This window comes from Pieris brassicae, chromosome 2, assembly GCF_905147105.1.
Source record: "Pieris brassicae chromosome 2, ilPieBrab1.1, whole genome shotgun sequence".
Lineage (NCBI taxonomy): Eukaryota > Metazoa > Arthropoda > Insecta > Lepidoptera > Pieridae > Pieris > Pieris brassicae.
Genome location: NC_059666.1, coordinates 16677190 through 16700467, shown reverse-complemented (window position 1 = coordinate 16700467; position 23278 = coordinate 16677190). Strand labels below are relative to the sequence as shown.

General features: G+C 33.0%; 1 protein-coding gene and 1 long non-coding RNA gene across 2 annotated transcripts in view; one reads left to right on the top strand and one right to left on the bottom strand.

The window, feature by feature from the left end:
• The window catches only part of LOC123720659 (kinesin-like protein CG14535), a 78573-nt gene that overhangs the window by 11674 nt on the left and 43621 nt on the right, over window positions 1-23278 (top strand). The window lies entirely within an intron of this gene.
• Window positions 17475-21866, bottom strand: LOC123720660. Its single transcript, XR_006756072.1, has 3 exons — window positions 21847-21866; window positions 17880-17946; window positions 17475-17606 (listed from the first exon to the last, which is right to left on the bottom strand). It is a non-coding gene; the product is annotated as an uncharacterized LOC123720660 (long non-coding RNA).

The window sequence follows — 23278 nt, the reverse complement described above, 5'->3', positions numbered from 1 at the left end:
AGCTATTTTGACAGACTCTTTAAGTTGTTTAATGTCCATTAAAGAGATCCCATTTCGTAGCAAATCACGTTTTCCTATTATACTAAAAATCAGGGAGACTCTGCTCTCTTGTAATCAAAAGGGATTGTCTATCATACTAGTTTGGATTCCTAGCCACTCAGGTATCCCAGGAAACGAGACTGCTGATTCATGTGCCAAAGCAGCTGTTGAGTCAGGTTCTCTAGATCATTTTAAAAATTCAGCTCAGGATCTTTGTTCTTTTGCAAAGATATATCTGGACAGAACGTGGAAGACATTTTGGAATGACTCCAAATCGGTTAAGGGTAAGTTTTATGCTTCCATCCAACCAAACATACCAAGACAACCCTGGTTTTGTTATTATCGAAATGCCAATCGCTGGATTACATCTACAATCTCGCGTCTGCGTCTTGGACATGCTTGCACCCCTGTTCATCTAGCCAAGCTCCGGATTAGGGATCACTCTATCTGTGAGTGTAGCTTGGATGAAGGCACTGTATCTCACATACTATTTAATTGTCCCAAACTAACTTATCCTCTTTATGACATTCTTCCCCCTAAAGTCCCCCGTCCTTTAAGTGTTAAATGTTTGTTAATGTTTGTGTTTAGTCCATATTGTAGATTTTTATGTAAATATATAGAAAGCAATAGAATTAAAGTGTAATATATAAAAATTATTCATAAATAGTAAACAGTATTTAATAATGCTTTTACTCATATTTGTGTTGTCTGTGCTGTCTCAAAACTAACAATCCAATTTCAACTATTTTTTTATGCATATTCAAAATTAGCTTAATTATTATTTTTACCGATCAATCTCCTTCGTGTCTTCTCCATCTACACGACACTGGCGAAGTACCTTGTGCCCAGTTGGCATAAATAAAAGCCATAACAAGAGGAAAAAAAAAAGTTTTGTAGCTATAAGTATAACAAAACCCATAAACACTAGGCAAGTAGTTATTAAGGAGTTTGTATACATTTTTATGATTGTTTTTTAAATTGTTTTTAGCAAAAATTGTTTTAATGTATAAAATTACTATAAATCAACTATATATTTTCTGCTTTTGATAGAAGTATTGCTATTAAATGGAATAACTTTATGATTATACATGATGTCGTATCGGGAAGCACACAAGAAACCCGTTAAAATACCGTAAGATCTTCGTAGATATACTGTGGAACTTAATTTCCATGTACAAAACAATATGATGTAACATATTTTCCTTGCTACTTATTGGGAAAGCAAATTTCATAGCCATTGTCGAGCTGTAACAGCTTGCACACTAAATTAGATATTTGCGTACCTTGTTCAAACGTTGTATCGCAGGTGCAATTTTGATTTAGACATAAGTTTGTTAGTTAAATGTAGTATTTAAATTTTTTTTTGTTTACAGTGTTTTCTCTGTTTACAAACTTTAAATTTATTACAATATATATATATATATATATATATATATATATATATATATATATATAATGAAATTCATATATTAAAATTTTATCTTGGGTTCAATAAATGTATATTTCGTGGTGATACTACGAATTGTAAACATTAGTCTTCAATACACTATGATATACAGATCATTCAGATACGCAGGCAGGAGCTAGTACAAATAAAAGCCTATTGATCGAACCCCGAGTGATCGACTTTACTGACACAATTCCTTCAAGGAAAGAATTTTCCTTTGAACGTGTGCAGCCATGAACTGCAGTTAAAAGACATTGTCTGTTATCTTTATGTAGACTCGGATGTATAGATAATTGTAAAGAAAATAGCATTGTTTATTTTGCTAATATAATGTGATGAAACTATTCTGGCCGTAGTCTAGATAAGTTTTAAACAAAAATAGGTTGGTTATTGTCCTATATGCGCTCAACGGACCTAACGAGCGTCTAGTTCGAGTTCATATTCGATGAAAGACATGAATAATTGGTATAATGACACAGTTGTATCAGAGCACCCCCTCTTTTATCCCCTAGATGAGGCAGAGAACATTTACAGTACTTCTCTATCATGTTTTATCTTGAGCCAAGCACTTAACTTCAGGCTTTTTCAACCCTATAGCTCGTGCTTCGGCCACAACTGATTGTCAATAGGATTGTTAAGGGCGACAGCCCAGTTTCCTTTTTTCTTGTGGAGTCAAATCTTGGCCTTCAACCAATATTGTCTTTATAATTTATAATATAAAAAATATCTTTACAAAACTACGTATAGCTTGATCATTAACATGATTTAAGGCCGAGTAATGTTAAAATAATTTGCTTGTACTATATCGGTGACAGCCAAAAAGGGTGATAAGTTTCTTATGTTGACCAAGTGAGTGACCCTTGACGTCTCGGTTGAAAAAAAGTTACTAAGATGTATATTTGTTTCTCACTACCATATTTTTTCTGTCTTGGAGAGGAGGATTGGGGTCGTGAGCATTTCATGGAATCATAGCAGCAACGCCACCAAAGGTTAAGGACTCTATCAGATTTTCATTAGCATTCCTTTTTTAAATAAGTTAGTGAAAGCAGAAAAAAGAAGCAGCGACAAAAAATCCTTGAGGGAAACTACGAAACCCACACAAAGCGTACAACAGCACTAGTCAATATAATCATTAAATATTCATATATTTAAACCAATTCAATGATAATACTAAAAACCTATTATTATAGAGAACTAGGTCGCATAAAACCGCACAGCTAAAACCTTTATAACTCATTTATCAGACAACGCCGGCTAAAATAGCTAGTTAATGTTCATTACAGCTGCCGATAATTACCTAATTTACTCGTAAACATTGTGTTTTGCTTCGAAATAGCATTATAACGCAATAAAGTCATTCTAGCTATATCGTAAACTCATTTTATTCCATATATTTCATTTAACACCCAACGCAACTGTGAAATGCAAATCAACAAATGGAGGTAAACTCTTTTAAAAACTGATCAAACTTATTGTACTATTTAAAAGCAATAATGTTAATGGGGCGTTTATTTTAATTATTATGTTTACAGAAACGAATTTTAACTCTATTATCACCATACACTTATGCACTGATCGGATAATTACGATTTTTGCAATTATTCGGTGAAACCGACCGCATTATCGAATAATCGCTTGAGTCGTACTTGAGTTGGCTAATGGCCGTTGTTTCAAATAAAGGGATGGTAAGGGATGGATTACAATTCAAGCTATAATATTATGTGATAAATTATGGCTATATTAATGTAATTAAATACATGGAATATATTCTTTAGAAATCTTTAACTTTCTGTGTAAAATCCATTTCTTAAAATATTGTTAAGTACTAAGTAAGGGAAAGTAAAGTCCATAACTTTGTTATTTAAATATACCTTGAAAAATAACGCTTACTTTTTTCACTTACTGGTTGCCTTAACCAGTTATCAGAAAAGTTACCACGAGTTAGAAAAACAATATCTTTATTTAGCAAGTTGGCAGGAGGCTGATGTTAACCACCCAAAAATAAGCCCATGGATTGCCAGAATGCTCGCAAGAGCGATTCTGACCTTTTAAGAATACGTACGCCCTTTTCTTGAAGAACATAAATTTGATAAATTTTTGGTTCATGAAGAACCTAAATTCGATAAACTTTTGGTACGTCATGAAAGCCTTTATTAAATCGTAAAACAGAAACAGTTGTCATAGAGATACACAGCGTTACTTTAAATGTTTATAAATTAATTTTCCTAACCAATTATGTAGTTGCTAAGTAAGCCATATCTTAGAGAGTTGTTATTGTTATTATTAGTATAACAACTACTTAAGCTAGGTTTTTTTTAAATTATTGTATATTAGCGGTTTGGTAGTGGTTTATGGACCTAATGAGCATAGTTCAGTGAATCGAGTGCGGCGACGCAATATCCGCGGCAGTATTGGACTCGCGACGATTTCCGTTCGGTTCCTTGCGGAAATAAACGGAATCAATATTCCACAATGCTAAACAATAAGTGCTTCCATTATTCCACTGGTTTGATGCTAACTGCCCCCATTACTCAGTACCCGGTCCCCCTTCTTTACTGCGTATTGCTTTGTGGTTTAAAGAATGCTTTTGAGATTTCAAATGACTTACAGATGTGAAAAGAAATTGTCTAACGTTTTGTATTCAGTCATTTCATAGTGTTTCAAGTGTTTTGTTAATTGTCTATAGAAGGAATGAAATGAAAAAATCAAATTCCGTATTACAAATTGACGTTTATGGTGTCAGTAATTTTCGTACACCGCAAGTAAGTGAGGCAAATGGTACATCTTATATTCTTGCCATCAGACGTAAAAAGCTAATCACTAACATACATATAAATATAATCCCTGAAATAAACGCAGAAATGTGCCTGCTGGGTGGTGATGGGAGTTAAAATATTTATTTTTGTACACCACGAGAACGTGACACAAAAAATAATGTGACAAGTGTATACAATTTAGGATTAAAATCGTCTTGCGTATTGTAAACGATAAAACGAAAAAAACTATAGCTAAACGTTGGACCCTACAAAAATTAGTTGGAAGCTTTTAAACCATACTCGATGCAGTATAAGATATACAGTTTACTAGCAAAAGCAAAATAAAAAATGTGTGCGTGTACAAGTCTACACACGTAAGAAGTGAAACTTCTTTATGACTTTATTTTTCGAAAAATATCTACTATATGCAACTTTACAGAAATTGGTTTAATAAAGTTAAATTAGGTAAAGTTTAACAAAAGGTTTTTATTATCATAGACATGAATACAGACAATTATTTAATTTTACCTTATTACTACTAAAGTTAATACAGAATTTCATTAATTATAATAGAATTATTATTATCATTGTTATCTTTATAATATACTTTTGTTATTAATGGTTTCGAATCTCTTCGAATCAACCATTGTAGGGACAAGAACAAGATGGCACGTAACGGAAAAATATGACGGTATTTTTTTTCCAACGCCGATGAAAAAGTTTCACGTCAATAATAAAGGTGTAGTATACCGGCATGGCATAGTTGGTAATTTCTCAACTTGTGAAATTACGTCTTAACACTTAACATTATGTCTCACACTGCTTAAAGCCAGGGTACTGGGCGTAGACATATCGATGTTGCCACACACCAAGCGTCTTGGATGCTAATTTAGCAGGAAAGCGATGGTACTTCACGTCGGACCATCGCTTGCAACTCTGTAAAGCGCAATTTCGACCCCACGTGTAGTACTGATCCCACCTCTGGGCGTGAGCACCCCAGTATCAGGTCCTTCCACTTGAGAATCGTCAACGTCCAGTCACCTTGCCCATGGGCTTAACATCAGGTGATTCTCCTGCCCGTTTGCCCCCTGTTCTATAAAAAATAACTGGGTAAATAGAGAAACAGTTTTGTATGTTAAGGTATTTTTTATAGATTGATTTCTTACAGGCCGTTTTACAAAGAAACTCATCCAATGTAAGAAATCGAAGGCCGCTTTGTGTGTATTTTAGTTCAGGAGTTTGTAACGAGAAAATGTTTAGTTTATATTTTTCTTAGTACTCTGAGTAATCTATATGTAAAGATGGTATTAGCTATAATATGTATTTATAGGCTTTTTATAAGGAATTCATGAGTATTGGTTTGATCGTAAGCAAAGTAAGTATAGTATTAACCGTAGTTTACCAAACTATATATATATACCAGACTAGTATATGTTTTTCATAAAATTTAATATAAATATTGTTGTTTAGATTACGCAGCATTTGCGTCAGTATTTTGCACGTTTATAACCTAATTAGTAGTTTCTTTATTGCTTTCGTTCCTAGTTTATTTTTAATAAAAAATAAAAAATAAACTCAGGAGCTCTAGGTATACACTATTACACATATTCAAAAAAATCACATCGTTATGAATAATGCAAATGTCGATCCTAACTGAAATGCTAAGCAGCTGCTAGACTATAAGAAGAGGTCAGTCCACTCACGTCCGTCCATTTGTTCCGTATCTGACACACCTGGCTTCGTCTTATATTGCTGGCGTTACGGAAAATTGGGGTGCATAATGTTGTTATCTCGCCTTTACATCGCACGTGATTTTATTATATTTTTATCATAAATTGTTTTTCGTAAAGGAAAACAAAACTTTAACGCCTCGTAGAAAAATTATAACTTGGGAACAACCGGTCGACGTGTGGGGCAATCGTTTAAAATATGATTAGTGGTTATCTTTCTACTGGTTTCGAATTTTCTTTTGTTCTTTGGGACTATTTCGCAGCTGAGCTGAATCGTCTACACAGAAAATACTATAGATTAGATAGAGAAATATATAGATGCTTCTATTTAATTACTTATATCATATGGTAAGTTTTCATTGTATTTAACTTTAGTAAAAAATATACTGTAAAATATAAATAAAGTATATCTATATATGTGACTCTCATATTCAATATAAAATATGTTTTTACAAAAAGAAGCAAGTGTATAAATTTTTAATGATACTTACATAATAATGTACTCGGGAAACTATTAAAGATATACCACTGGTGGTGAACTCTGACAAAAATTGACGTTTTTTGGACTCAAGACGTGAAGTCACAGTTAAAGCTACATTTGCAATAGGTATTTACAGCATGTTTAACATTCATGTGCCGGTTCCAATATCGCAACAAGGAAAGTTAACTTGGCTTGCATATGCTAAACGTGTCTTGAACACGCTTGCAAATTCTTGCATTTCTCAAATATTTGCTCTGTTTACTTCAGCTTTAAGTACAACGAGGCTTGAGAACGATGATTGTTTGCAGGTATAACAATATTAACTACAATATTACACAAAATTATCTCGTGAAAGCTTCCCTTACTACTTATATACATCGTTTATCATTGGACATAAATTTATTTACAGAGCAGTGTTGGCCTAGTAACTTCAGCGTGAGACTCTCATCCCTGAGGACGTAGATTCGATCCTATGCATCAAAGTGTTTTTTATGTGCGCATTTAACATTCGCTCGAACGGTGAAGGAAAACATCATGAGGAAACCAGTTTGCCCTAGACCCAAAAAGTCGACAGCGTGCGTTAGACACACGAGGCTGATCACCTACTTGCCCATCACATAAACAAATGATCATGAACAGAAATCTGAGGCCCTGACTTAAAAGGGTTGTAGCGCCATTGATTTTAGATGTATCGAATTCAGTTCCAAAAATTGTCACATGTCTTGAAGTTAGACGTTTGGGACACTTAAGATAGTTGAGATGCTTTTAAGGCATGCTGGAATACAGGCCTTGATATACGTATGTAAAATATTGTTATTTATAGAATACAACAGGAATGCAAGAAGAATTTGAGGATCTTTTTTCAATTTGCGTTGCGAAACTCCGTTTCAAAATGTAAATAAAAACCTTAAAATATTACGATTCATTGTCACAGCTGCGGGAAGGGTCTGAAACATGTTTGTTTGCTGTAATCTCGCCGTTCGATACGAGCGACGAAACGTCTTATGGCCTGAAATACAGGACTTATTTGAACTGGATGGGATTTTCATAAGGGTTAAACAGAGGTTTAATGTCTGTTCTTAAAACACTCTTCATAATCACAACTAGTCGTAGTTTCTTTTACAAAGGCTGTCAAATACTTTTTAAAATATTGTAAGCAAGAGTGGTAGATTTAAGTAATCATGAAATCAATTTTTTTCAATTGCTTTAATGTCTTCGTATATGTATTACCTTCCTTTGTAAGAACACCAATTATGTTTTATTCAATACAACGAACTCTTTTAATGTTTTACAATATAAACTGTTTAAAGTTATTCTACGCCATCCTTCTACTTTTGTGTCATCTTGTATTCCGCGATATCCTTGTTCCGGATATAGATGTCACGGGGGAAGTAAAATAATTTACATAATGTAATCAGCGAGCGAGATCCGATGATTCGAGCTACTTGGCCCAAAAGGACCTTAATCTAGTTAAAAAGATATCTTGTCCCTTGGAACTGTTGATTGACACCGTTCTATCGGAAAATCGGGATTACAATTGTTAAAATTCTTTTCGCGCGTTTGTTTCTTTTAGGCCTTACATTATGTATATATTTTTCATCAATAAGTGTTTTCTATGATTTAATATGAATAGTTTCATATTTAATCAGACATTTTAAGGCCCGTATTAAAATGTGCTTAATATCGAACCAAGAGTACTTAAAAAACATTGGAGTATACATTCTAATTTAATTAACACAATGTTACAGATGGTTTACATTACCTTAGAAATTATTTTATCTACGATAATCTTGATTTTGGTATTTTATGAAAAAATTATTAGGTTTCGTATTTTAACAATCGTAAAAGCTTTTTATGATTATTAAAATACGAAATCCTTATTTAAAAAGTGGAGCAGACCTCTTATCTTGTAGTATTCTTATTCCTCACCTCCCATAGCGTGATTAGAAGTTTTATGTCAATTTTACGACGAACTCATTTGGTTGGAGACGTAATAAAGTGAGATCGGCGGCCCCCGCTAAGCTAGCCCGCTTTGTATTCATGGGATGAAAGAAAGTTGTCCCAGGTGTGTCCCCAGCCGTACACCCCCCATCGATCCGCGGTTAAAAATGTTGAGTATTTCATATTGCCTGAACGATAATGTTACTAAAGAGTTTTCAACGTTAGTTCAACTTTATGGTTTACGAAATATCATTTTATGGAGAAAATTTGTTCAAAACGGTCTGAATCTTTTAAACACAATAAATGAATTTAAATTTAATATAAGTTAAAATTAATAGGTCATCTATTATTAGATAGGTCATAATGGCAACATACAATTTATAAATAACAATTTAATAGACTCAAAGAACAAGCGGCATAATAATCAGACTTCGTAGAACATGAAATTATCAAATATTGGTGTTCTCAGTATTAAAATTGCAATAAAACCGCGCATTTCCTAGCCTCAAATACGTCTTATTGCTTTGTGAGATACATTTGTTGAAAGGTTTTAATGTCTCCATCGTTCTGTTATTAAGCTGTAAAGTCGCGACAATGAAGCTTTCGGTGAATGTTATGCTTGATGGAACTTTTAATTATTTTTCTTCGTGAACGCTCCATTAAGACGTGTTTCGAGCCATTTTATAAATATTGTCATTGTTTTATTTCAATGTCTGTCAGGCTCTAATGTTAACATTGTGGTAAAAAAAACCTAACAGCTGATAAGTAAATGTAAATTTAAAGTTGTTTTCATTGTTTTAAGACATTCAAAGATGTATATTGCATTACTTAATAAAAAAATACCTGATGATAAATTTAAGTAAATTAAGGAATTACACGATAGACATTTATTCGACAAATATTTCATGTTTTTGTAACATTATCAACGATAATTTCCTTATATGTCATTAAAACTGGTATGTTTAAGAATACGGAATTTAGAAGCTTTCACAATCTATTATAGAAGGAAAAGTTAAAATACATTTTTGACATTGTTTTTTATTTCAGAGTACCTTCCCATCGCACTTACGAAATATCATGCATGCCTATGAATATGCTATCTTGGACTGTATACATTTTATAACTAATATTTATAAAAAAATTAGTACTGATGCCGGCAACAGTAACAAATAAAAGAAAGAAGCTTAATAAAAAAGAAGAAATCGCCCCAACTTAGAAAATAATAGAAGGAATTAATTAAAACATTTGTAGAAACAAGACAATGTGCACATAAAAGGTGTACATGAAGTAATTATTTCTTTACCAAAAAAAACCTTAAGAAATATTTCTATAAGTTTTTCTATAAATGTGCCTAAAATTAACTACCGTTTTTATTAATTTTTCGTATTAACTTGGATAACGCAATAAAATTTTGATCACTGGTACACATCACCTCTCCTACCCGGGGTACAAATTGGAACATTCATTTGTGCCGCGGGCGGGAGTTTGCGTGTACGTCAGAGAAGATATCTGTTCTCGTCGCCTCGGGTCGCTTGAAGGAAGGGACCTATCTAGCCTCTGGCTGTGCGTAGACTGCGATGACCATCCGCGATTCTACGCATGCCTGTATAGGTCCCATAGCGGAAATACCGAAACTGACCGACTCATTGAGCACATCCAAATGGCTACAGATTCCCTGCTCGAAGGGGTTCCTACCGCTGAAATCGTGATACTTGGCGATTTTAAGGCTTACCATGCCGATTGGCTCGGCTCGGAAACCACCGATCACTAGGGAAGATCCTTTCACGACTTTGCTTTAGCTTACGACCTGTCAGAAATGATCCCTGCGATTACGCGAATACCAGATGTGGATGGTCATAAACCCTCTTTGTTGGACCTTCTGCTGACCTCACATCCGGAGACCTATCAAGTCTCTGTTGACCCGCCATTGGGTTCATCGGATCATTGTGTGGTCCGGAGTACTGTGCCTACTACGCGCCCTCCTCGGCCCTTAACTCTATAAAGCGCAAATACGGCCACATGGAATACTGTTCTCACCTCTGGGCGGGGGCTCCCCAGTACCAGCTCCTTCCACTTGACCGTATCCAACGAAGAGCGGTTCGAATCGTCGATGACCAATCCCTCTCCGAGCGGCTCGATCCTTTGGCGTTGCGTAGAGATGTGGGGTCACTCTGCATCTTCTACCGCATTTACCATGGAGAGTGTTCAGAGGAGTTGTTCGGATTAATACCTGCAGCTGAGTTTCATCATCGGACATCGAGGCAGAATACAAAATTCCACCCATATCACCTCGACGTCCGCCGTTCCACGACTGAGCGTTTTTCAAGGCAATTTTTGCCGCGCACCACCGCTATGTGTTGCCAGCTGCCCACTGAAGTATTTCCAAATTCTTAAAAGGCCGGCAACGCACTCGCGAGCCCTCTGGCATTGAGAGTGTCCATGGGCGGCGGTATCACTTAACATCAGGTGAGTCTCCTACCCGTTTGCCCCCTATTTTATTTAAAAAAAAAAAAAAAACGCGAAATGATTTTCAATGCAACATTGACCGTTTAACATTCTAACTATACGGTAAAAATATTTTAGCATTTCCTCAATGCAAAAATTTAAATTGCATATACGAATTTTATTTAATATTCAACTACAAAAAATCATCCATTCATTCCGGCCAATAGCTTATTCACACAACTATACCAGTTAGCACGGAACATAACGGTCGTAAAGTCGCAATTCTGCATAAATATTTATGTGCGCGAGTGTACAATTGTTAGCGCTAACTTTGGCCGTACGAACTTCTAACTTAGTAACATACGACTCGTCTGCCCTAATGAAATAAAATAAAGTAATTATATTTCAAATGTCATTAGGAAAGTTTGAGATAATACAGGTGTGATGAAGATAGTATTTACTCAATTTACCAAAAATATAAAAAAGGTGTTTAGATTATGAAGAAAATTTAGTGATAGAATTCAAAGTGGTTTATAAATACCTTATTTCAGTGAATTTAACTTTATATGAATATAAAGAAACAACACAACTTAACAGTAAATTTTCTTGATATATTCTTTATCTATTTGTTATTATATACATAGTTAATAATAGTGAAAAGGAAACAAACTTTACAGAGCTTTTTTGTCAAATATCAAATTTACAACGTATTTACTAATACGTCTGGCAAACTCGTTCTACTCTCTATAAAACGGATCTTTACAGTATATTACTATTATTATAATACGATTATTTAATAAGGGTTAAAAATAGTTTTTCGGGTTGTCAAATCATAAAAGTAAATCACAAGATTGGCTGTACATTTTTATAACGACAGTGGTGGGCTGGGGTAATGTAGTGGAACGAAAACGAATTTAATGTCTTACATCTCCCCCAGAGTCATGACGTCTTGCTAATGTCGCGTGCAGACACAGATATATGTCCTCCGAAGTGTCGGATGTTCATTTATAGTGGCTATTTTTAATTCTTTGTTTTTAAAGCTTTGTTGTGCGTACCTCTGCTTAATAGTTTCACTCGCAAGGGTTTTTTAATTATTAACAATAGATATCACGCTGATATTCGGTAACACAAACACACAGCTACGGTAGACTATTACATTTTTTTTTAAACTTTGTTTTATATTTATGAGTTGAACAAAACTATTATATATTGGAGAGATTTAGATGATTGTTATAAATATTTAATCGACACAGCTTACAGACAAAAACTTTTATGTACACCTTACCTTATCTTTACATTCATTAAGTAAACAATCGTGGGTCTGTTTAAAAAACGATATAAAATGCCAAGGTTATAAGAACTCGAGAAAATAATCTAAGTATTAATCACGAACAACGAAATAAAAAGATTTTAAAACATCCGGCATGTTTATATTTAGGCGTCGTCTTTGTTTTCTATATTTTTCGCTTTCGTAATTTGTCTTTGCCGTTTGTCAAAGACGCTTTTATGTCGTAATAGCTGATGACAGAGTTTACGTGAAATTAGAATAGAATATAATTATTTGAAGGTACCTTTACATATAAATACATACAGATCCTGGCTTTTTACACAGTTGTCAAAAATAAAATAGAGTTATTGGTGAAATACCGTTATTACTCGTATTATTTTACTTAATAGGATTACAATTATGTTTAAGTAATATCGCATCCATCGTGAAACAATCTATGTCATGTAAAACAGATTTTCCCGTCAAGAATAATTAAAATATAATTTTGAAACCATATCATAATTATATAGCATAATCATTAAACTTGTATTGATGTCATTAACATCGTTAAAACAATTATTTATAATGCTCTGTTGCGAGAGTATACAGTACATTAGCATTTCCATTACACTAGTATTTACATGAAACACTCGACTTGTTTATACTTGTAGAAGTATATATATGTGTGGGGAACATCGGAACTCAATCTTCCCTTTAATTGTATTACACGTCACTAGAGATGTCTGGATTCTTTTAATACTTTTCTTACAAGGTTAAATACATGTTTCGTATAAATAGACTAGACGATATCAACTACTAACTCGAAAGATATTCTTAATAAACCTTTACAATTGTGCATTTACCATTATAGGTCTATCATAAAGTCATTGATCGAACATTGATGCGCCAAATATTGATTTATAGTTAATCAACGGATATCAAAATATTCAATCTAAAAACAAACAAGTAAAACTAATTAAAAAAGACTTTGGACACCATTTAAAAGGTAAACATAGCATACATGAATATGTAACAATCTAACAACGAATTAAGGCGAAACTAAAATTCTTCACGTAAGTTTTCGACGTAGACGCCTTCTTAACCATCTTCAAAACCCTTGAAGTGGGATGTTTATAATAAATGTCTGTTTAAGAACAACTCCATCTTCTGTGGACCGATCTGAATCTATTAGATTTGACCATCGGATTTTTATATCATTACACTTTTTACCATCGAAAGATAGCGGGAGTTATCTGGCAGAGGAAGGCACAAAACAGAGGAGGCACGGCAAGCGCTAGGGGAGGCCTATGCGGAATCGCAAGATTAATCTGTTACTGCCCGGTTTCATATAGTTTAATTTAATTAACTAAATAGTTATTGTAAATAAAAGTTTTACTATTATTACACTACAGTGATCTTTTTAAAGAAAAAACTTAAACAATTACAATTGTAATTAATATTACATCGTTTCATTTTTCGATGTAATTCTCTCCTTGTACTGTTTTTCACTTCGAGAATTTTCATTCAACCGTAAATTATAGGGTTTCGTCTAGCCTTGCTAATCCTGATTAAACAGTGAGATTATGGCGACAAATCGAGCGTGACGAAGGGAATCGCAAATCTGTCTCCGTAGCTTTAGATAAGAAAAAATTAGGCCTGGTTTCGCAATTTCACCGGGAATATTGGATTTACTCCTTATTTATTTAACAAATAAGCTAGATAATATCTTTCAAGGTAATAGCTAGATAATATATTTGTAATACTATAATGCAACATTTTTAAATATCTGAACTGAACTGCACTGAAGTACTTCCGAACCAATTCGACTTCAAAAAAGAGCGAACCAACAAGCGTCCTATAATTAATATATATATATATATACATACATATATATATATATATATATATACATACATATATATATATATATATACTCGTACTAAGGTTATTTAATTAAAATTACATAATAATAACTGCACAAGACAGTACAGTAATTATTATGTATTGCGGTGGTGCGTTTGAACCCAGACTCTGATTGATTTCTAAATGCATTTTTAATAATCTTACGGAAATCGGTTGATGATGTCGTACCGTCGTATATTATATATATTTATATAAGGCATAGAAGGCTTATTACATGCTAGTAATAAACAGATGCCAGGCTTGTAGCGTAAAGATTTACAAAATTATTGATTTTATGTGTAAAAACAAAACAGATAGTATTGTTGTGTTGTACCATATGTTATGTAAGTGACTACGTAATATTGATAAACTAAGTAGTATGATAAAATTGTTTTTAACATATCTAAATTATTAAATATTGAAAAATTTACATCACATTTTAAAACAACGCACAAACATAAAAATCTTGATTCAAAAGCTCTATACCATAAAAACATCCATTAAGTATCCAAACTACAGCATTTAAAGCTTCTAGCGAAATTTCAAAAAGCTATCTCCGAGCTTTCCCAGTCCCTTTTTAATCAGAGCGTTATAAAAACCCCTTTTCACGGATTCAAATATGAGTTCATTTTATTATGCACATGCGGCGTTTGCAACTCGGACTTGCAATTTGTCGCTTCGATGAAAATATTTGTATTCAATTTTGCATATGATATTTTTGTCAATATTTCCGTTTGCTTTCACAATAATTAAGTGCTGTCAACCTACAAGTACATAGATTGACTGTGGCTCGGCATGTTTATAAGTAAATGATTGGATTTAACCCTTCATTACATAAGTTTATAAATAATAATTTGCTTTGTAAGTGGCCAGTTAGCCACAAATGATAGTCATTAACGCCGAAATACTTTGAAAACATGAATTCGTGACTCGAAATGAAGACGTGACTTTGGAATTTTCAAAACATAGATTCATCATATGATGATGGCAATCCTGTGGCAAAATTTCAACCATCTAGGTGATAAACGACTTATGCTCTGCTTGGATTAAATTTTTTATATGAGATTAAATTATTAATAAGTAGTTTAACTTAAATATAACATTCTCAAACGATTACATTCCAACATTTTGAAATTAATTTAATTCTCACAACTTTATAATCTGTTTACTGAAATAATAGTAGCTCAATTGTTATATTATCTAATGCAAGCATAAATAAAATGGTTAGATGAAAAGTTCACCATTTATGACAACCTTTATATATGATCTATATAATGACCTGTTTAGTGATCATTATTTTTCCTGGTAGGGACGCCTGATTAGTCTTCTGTGCTAACACACGCTGTCAACTTTTGTGGTATAAGCCATGCCGGTTTTCTCAAGATTTTCTTCACGTGAGTGTCAAAATAGGCACATAGAAAGTCCATTGGTTCGAACCTAAGAAGAACGTAAGAGCGGTTACGAATCACACGCTGAAACCACTTCGAAATACACGACAATTACGTAAAATAAAAAATACATGATACGTGTTTTACGATACAGAGTATCAGTTGGATATAAGAAAAAACACTGAATAGGCAAAGCCGTTTGTTTTATCAGCGATTTGCGATCCCGCCGCCGTGGGCCCATGATTTATACAAGCATTCTCCCCGTCCTCTGAGATTCAGCAGTAAATCTCACCACAAGTTGCGCGACAAAAATATCATTATGTAAATTTACATAGAAATAAAACTTGACTCGTATTGCATGGGAATAGCTTTTCTTTGGACTTTAATAGGTTTTACATTCTTACTTGAATTCGTATTTTAAATGTTTCTATAGATTTTAGTACTTCTCTAGATTAAATTTGGGAATTTCTCATGCGTTTGTAAGAAAACTGCCTTAAATTAGGGTCAACAATAACAAGTACAAGTAAGCTATTCCCATTGAGGACGAGCTACGCTCACCAAAACAGCCCGAGCTGGGATGTAAAGGCCCTTAAGGTCAAGAGTAAGATTCCATTCCAAAAAAAAAACTAGTATATGCTGTTTTTTGTGCTCACTTCCTTGTAAATGATTTTTTTAAGTGATCGTTAAGTAAAATAATTGTTCTCAACATGAGAAAAATTTCGAATACAAATAGCATTTGTTCATCCATACAACATAATTATGTTTAGTAACAAATATCCTTACTCTTTACATATTTATGACCCTATATTTTCCCAATAACAGATATTAATTTTTATCCCAATCGAGTCGTGAAAACAGGCAGTGCACTTAGGCAGTAGTTTCTGAGCGATACTATTATTGAATCAGGAACACATTGTTAATGTCAAAGCTGCGGAATATTAATATCGTAATTATTGTTATTACGGTCAATATCGAATTACCTACATATTATGTCTCTACGTTGTCCTTATAATTACTAACACAAGTATTTTAAAAAAGGTACAAGCAACAATTTAAAGAGACAATTTTTAGAGAGAACTTATGACTAAGATGTTGATATAAACTATAGCTGTGGTATTTATTGATAAATGAAAATAAGACTAATAAATTATTGTTTGTATAATTATTATTGCTTGTTAAATTCAAATCAATCACGATTTTATTTAGCAAGTTAGTGGCTCTCATTAAGAAGTAGGTATAAAACAAAGATATCAACTAATTTTTTTTATAAAATAGGGGGCAAACGGGCAGGAAGCTCGCCTGATGTTAAGTTCGCCTCCTCTTTTCTTGAAGGACCTTAGATTTACACTTTCCAGACACACGGTGGAATTTATTTACATATGACATATCGATGCATCGAACGATATCCTAAAGGTTTTCCGTAAAATATTACCGTATTTAAGATTCTGAATTTAAAATCTTACAGAGCCTCGCGCTCCCCACTTTCCCGTATGGTTTTCCTCATTTCCCCCGGAATCTCTTACATTTATTTTTATTTCGTATTTGTATTCGTTTCCTGTAACGTCATATATTTCTCATGACGGCACCATATCGTTTGGGGTCCCACGCCTTTGTGAAAGTAATAAGTTTATAATTTAATAATAATACGTTTTCAGGAGCCTGATGTTTTTGTCACATTTTTTCTATAAGGGTAGTATGTATGTTATTTTTTACTTGAATAATAAAATTATTACATTTTTAATACTGTTTTTCAAAACAGTATATATAAGATCATAATTAAATATTTGAAAAAAACGAGGTTGATATAATATCCTTTCTATATTAATAATTATAAAAATTCACACTCAACTCTACGATATTTTTTAAGGTATAACAATAATTATTTTAAAAAAGTTCTAATATTGTAGACGTTAGGCACGGGCTAGTAGTTAGTGTAAAATTAAACTATAAATAAAACTGATTCTTCAAAATCCTATAAAATATGACTCACTTTCCATAACGTACTTAAAGGTGTAAATCTCTACATGTGTCGCTTAAATCTGCTCCATATAAAAGGAACGTTATTTCACCGAAGTCGTGAATGAGCGAAAACTCTTCTTTATGGCCTACAAGCCTCTTGAGATGGAGTCACTTCATTTTATAAAGTCGTCAAGTAAAGCGTGAATTGGTTTGAAGATTTAGGTGTTTCGGTATCAATTAATAACTGAAAACTGTAAAGAAAATTTCGTGGATTATAAAGTGAAAAAAATTATATAGAATTTATGTACTTAGTATATTCGAGGTCGTTTAGTTTCTTAGTAATTTTGCTGCTAGATTTGTAGAATTTTGTATTGAAATCAGCTGTCGAAGGCACTTTTACGTAAAAAAATATTTGAGCATCAAAGTCCAGCGTAAATTTTGACTGTATTGTAGACATCCCGAATGCTAAACGTATTTTGCAATAGTTTTTATTGAATTAATATTTATATATATATAGTCCTTACCTTAAGAATAATCCAGTGGTGCTACAATAATTAACGGGTCTAAGCCGAAGATTTTCAGCCTCCGTCTCTTGCTGTCGAACATTTTATGTTATAGTAAGTAGGTTAGCCGTCTTTTGTGTCTGACTCAAGTGGTAGATTTTTGGGTTGAACATGTGTTAATTGCACACACGTGTTAATTGCACACATGTGTTAATTGCACACATTGACAGATAATATTTATTGGTACACAGCCGTGATTCGAATACACGACTTCAGGGTTAAGGTTTAAAAGCCACATAGACAACACTTCAGACAACAGTATACGTAAATTATTTTACCAACCTAAAATGTATATATATAGCATATCATAACAAAAATAATCTATACTTAAATTTGTTGCTCGCGGACTATTGTTTATAGTAAATTAGTTGTGTTTATTTATCTACTATAATGTTCATACATATGGTATGATAATAACTGATATTTGCTAGCTAAAATCTTGATAATTTAAAATATCGGCCAGTGTCGAAGCGGAACCATGTATTTTAGACACAAATAAACACTCAATAGATGAAAGTGAACGGTTGTAAACGTTTCGTACAAACTGTTCTTTTAAATAAACGAAACGTTGTTTAAAACGGCACCCTTCACGAAACTTTTCCATCTGGATACAATGCAAACATTATACACGCGTCCGCAGTTTAGGGAGATACATTCATGGCTTCGATTCTGTTCTAAGTATTAAGTTAAAGCGATTAAATAAAATTTTAAATTCAAATACTATTAGTGCCTGACAGCCTTTAAGTACGTTTCGATTCTGGCAAAACAGGGTTTCGGGTTAGTAGACATGCTGATATGGCTACCTTTAAAGTTAATTTTAATAATGCAAAAATGTCTAACGGTGACCTGTTCGCATATATAAGATGGCATTTTTAATAAACATTGTATAAAGGTTTCTTGGAAAGTCTTATTTAAGACACTACAAAACTTAACTCATAGACTAAGCCAAGACAAGACCGTCAAACAAAAATTAAATTCTTTATAATTAAAAATATAATATTTACCGCATGTTCTTAATTGATCTTTAATATTGCTACAGTAAATATATATGCGGGAATATATAAAGATATCAAAAAATCTATCTAAAGATATAAAGATATCGAGATATCGACTGAGATACTATATGAGACTGAACAATTAACTTATCTCTTGATACCGCAATACATTATTGAAATTCATCTTTACGTAATCTACGGCTTAGCAAAATATTTTGGTGGCTGGCCTTACCATGTCTATTATTCATAAAAATATATTTTTCGGTGACACCACTTTACTTCTACCTTAAAGTATGTAAGTTAAATAAAGTTCAAGAAAAGAATAGTAATTTTCGTCGCTAAATTCTCTCTCTTGGGACCACAAAAACGGACAGGAAAAAACTGTTTCGCCAGTAAAAGGAACAAACTGATACACAACAATGCCATGATCTCTAATGAAGAGTTTTATACACAAAGGTACCAACTCTTTTATTAATACCCCGTGTGTTTTAGACTTATCCCATAGGGTTTATATATACACCTATATATTGAAGGTTGTCATCCTTTCAAAGGGATTGTTGGAAAATGTTCATAGTTAACGTCACATTTTTTTCTTTAAGTTTTAATTACTTTTCTTACTAGCTTCAGGGTGAAATAGCTAAGGGTTTTAAATATACATAATTTATTGTATATAACACGAACGATCTGTGTAGATATATAACGGAATATTAGGTCGTACAAATATAATCTATTTTAATACATGTGGTAACGCTTCTGTCCTTAAAGATTTAAAATATTTTTCATAAAGGAAACCTCAGTGTAAAATTATTCAAAGAACCATTAGCCACAACGAGAATGTGTAGTTATTTTTCACATTAAATATTCATCACATACAGAGTAGATGGAGTGTATACAAGTGTACGGCGGAGTCATTTTTAATATAAAGTCTGTAAAGTTATTTTTTAATTTAAAAAAAACCTACCCCGGGCCTTAATAACATATAATTTGATATAGAATAATTATATTTCAGTTTTGCTAATAAAATTGACTAACTTACAGACAATGTTTGTCAGCTAAATACACATATTTACAAAGATTGTTTCAAAACGACATTATTTACAGTATTTGTCCTTATAGTCTAACTTCTAAGTTGAGATATATTCCATCGGATATAAAAAAGCTTTTAAAGTTAAGACTAGAGACAACCTTTAATAATTTGTTAACTTAGTTTAAACACCGGGCATGAAACGCGGCATTTGTGGCGTCGCGGTTAGAGGGCTGAGCACCACGCGTAGTTAGAAGTCAATATCTGGTCTTACGTAGGACAAAGATGCAGTCAGTATGCTCGAGGACCATTTTGGTGAAAACCATATACAGATGTCTCGAATTTCTTTAAACCACGTTTAACCTTAGTTTACACTGTAGGGTTTTCACTCAACGTATTTTTATTTATCAATAACAATCTGCTAATGTAAAAAGTGTATTTTTTTAGTATCAATCTTTGACAATCCGTTATGAAAAATTTGTAAATTCAAGCTGGAACGAAAAACTCCACATTACATGTCGTGTGAAAGTTTGAAAACATTTTCAAACTAGTTTTATAACTTCGCACTTACCTTCACTAGACTAGACTATTTTTTTAAATGGCAACAAGCCAATAAAATACGAATAGAAATTAAATTGTATTCTTCAGTATACGATTTCGTGACAGCTGAAACAAGATGGCGACATTTGTATGCAGTGTATATTCTTTTAAAGCTGTGGCTGCAGCTAGAATTTAGTATTTGCATTAGAATTTAACGTAAAACAAAAAATAAACTAGAGTACTTTACATTACTAAAAAAAATTCTAGTTTTTCTTTACCAATATGTCCAGTTCTGTTGATGAACTGAGGAACCAGTTCAGCAGGGAGATCATAAGCGTAATCGGATACTGCTAGGGAAGTACCGTTCGTGATATCTACTCAGACGGCCGAGCATGCCTCCGAGAACTACTTTTCAAACATATACAATCCTGGTTTTAACATTTGTACGTTTACGTTATTTTAAATAACGGAAACAGAATGAAATATAACAAAACAAAATACAATGATTCAAACACGAAAAACCCTCTTGAAATATTACACCAGTAGTCGCATTATTCAAATCACGGATAGAAATAAACCATTTAAATGCTATTTAGCGCCATTACAAAGTAATGAATTAAAAAAATGTTAAATAAACACTGGGGAATACTGTATTGTGACTTCACGCGACCGACATCGATAGGGTTAGGTTTTAATTCAACGTTTTTGTACTTTAATTTAATGTTAAATTGTGTTCGCGATTGTATCTTGCATTAATGTAATTAAACTTTTTACTTGACTGTACTTTTGAAATATTAAACGCGAGTGTATCTATGAGTTGTCAACATCGTTGCGTTGTTATTTTCGTACGTTATATATACGTTAGGCATATCAAGAAAAGCTTTATCGCTTTATTTATTGGGACTGTGTAAAATTGACTTCGGAAAAGTCAAATATTCCATTTTCAAAATATTCACGTAAGATTTTTAGAGCAGCGTAGCAGAACATATGTATTTGTTTGTTCAACTAATATGTAAATTCGAATGTTCGAAATTTCTTACTATTAATATAATTGTTCAGAGTATGAATTTCAAGCCGTCACCGTAGCTTGATGGTGAAGGAACAAAAGTTTAATTCCGGAAAACACGTTACTTCTGTCGTGAAGGTGAAGCTTTATTCGTTTTATGGATACCTCTTTGATCATTACAGACACAATAGAATGCAGGCATTCACTGATTCCTTATTGACGTGATTCCGGATAGAACGTCACTTACTACGCCACGCAGTTGTATTGTTGATAAAGAGCTTACAATTTAAAAATAATATTACAAATTTCAATCAAGAAATGATACCGGGACACGAATTCCCATATTCACATTCCGATACTTACAAGAAACACAACGATAACCATTTCCCATGTTCTACGAAGGCACGAATCGATCTTTACTTCGAAAGGAAATCTAAAAATAATAAAAGCTGGCTTATTCATGGTACGAGGAGCATTCTATCAAATGTCAGGAGACGGCCTTTAGATTGTTTTCCAGGGAGCCATCGGGCCGTAAAATCAATGACATCATAGAATATGAACGTCTTTTGATATTGCTACATGTCTATTTTCAATTCAGACAGCCTTTGACCACTAGATATCTAGAACATAAAAGATCTAGCTTATTGTAATGTAAGCTTAGGTCAATGCTTTTGGTAATTTTATGAGTTGGTTTCTCGGAGTTTTTTCTTCGACCATTTTTATAGGCATATGTGGCACATTCTGTATACGTCATCGATTCTTGTGCTGAGAGTTATAATTATTTCTGCGCTTTGCTATCCTTCCTTCTGAGTAAGTGTTAAGAGAATACGAAGAATATTGCACAACTGGTAGCTCAGTGTAATCAATAAATAAGGCGAGTTTCATATTTTCAGAAAATCATCAATAGACTAACGTCTATATAATATATAATAACTTATATCATTATAAAATCGGGGGCAAATGCTCACCTGATGTTCTGATACCCCCGTCGCGATGGACTGAGTTCCCATTGCCAGTGCGTTGCTGGCCTCTTAAGGATTTGCCTTAGTGGTAACGCACATGCCGTATGTACGGTCGGTATTAGTTTGAAACTGGCGAAGGAATCTCTTGTTTTGCGGTTTAGATGTTGATAACTTGTAATTAAAAATATTCTTACAGTGTCTATATAAAAGTAAAAAAAAGATAAACAAAAAACATTATTTCTTCATAACACAACATTTTATCTAGTTCAATATCGCGATTCAAAGGCAAAAATAATTTTCCTGCTCTTTGTCCCAACTCCGAGCAACTTTACACAACTTTGCTTAAAATATTTTTTCAACTAAAATATGAATTTACAACACGCCATTTTCATATAATACATGCTCATTGCTGTCAAAAAGCGGAAGTGGGAAATTTGTCATCGCCCTGCCCTTTAATTTTGACATTCATTGGTCATTGTTTTATTTTATCATTTTTATTGTCATACGTATAATTTATAAGATATGGCAAGCATTTTTCTTTTAATTAATTTTTATGAGACATTCTTGACAGAATATAGTGAGTCGTAAAAATGTCTTTCGATGTGTCTCTGGAGTACAAAATCTTCTATAGTTAGTAGAAAATAGTTATAGCACAAATTAAACGGCCATATATAATACAATACAATTATCTGAGCGTTTCCGAAGGAATGTTAATAGTTCGGAAAATAAAATATTGGTTGGGGCACGCGATTCTCGCACGCTAAATGTTTTTTAGAATTTCTAAAAAGTAGTTTCACTAACACCACAAGTGCTTAGAATATGCTATTAATTTT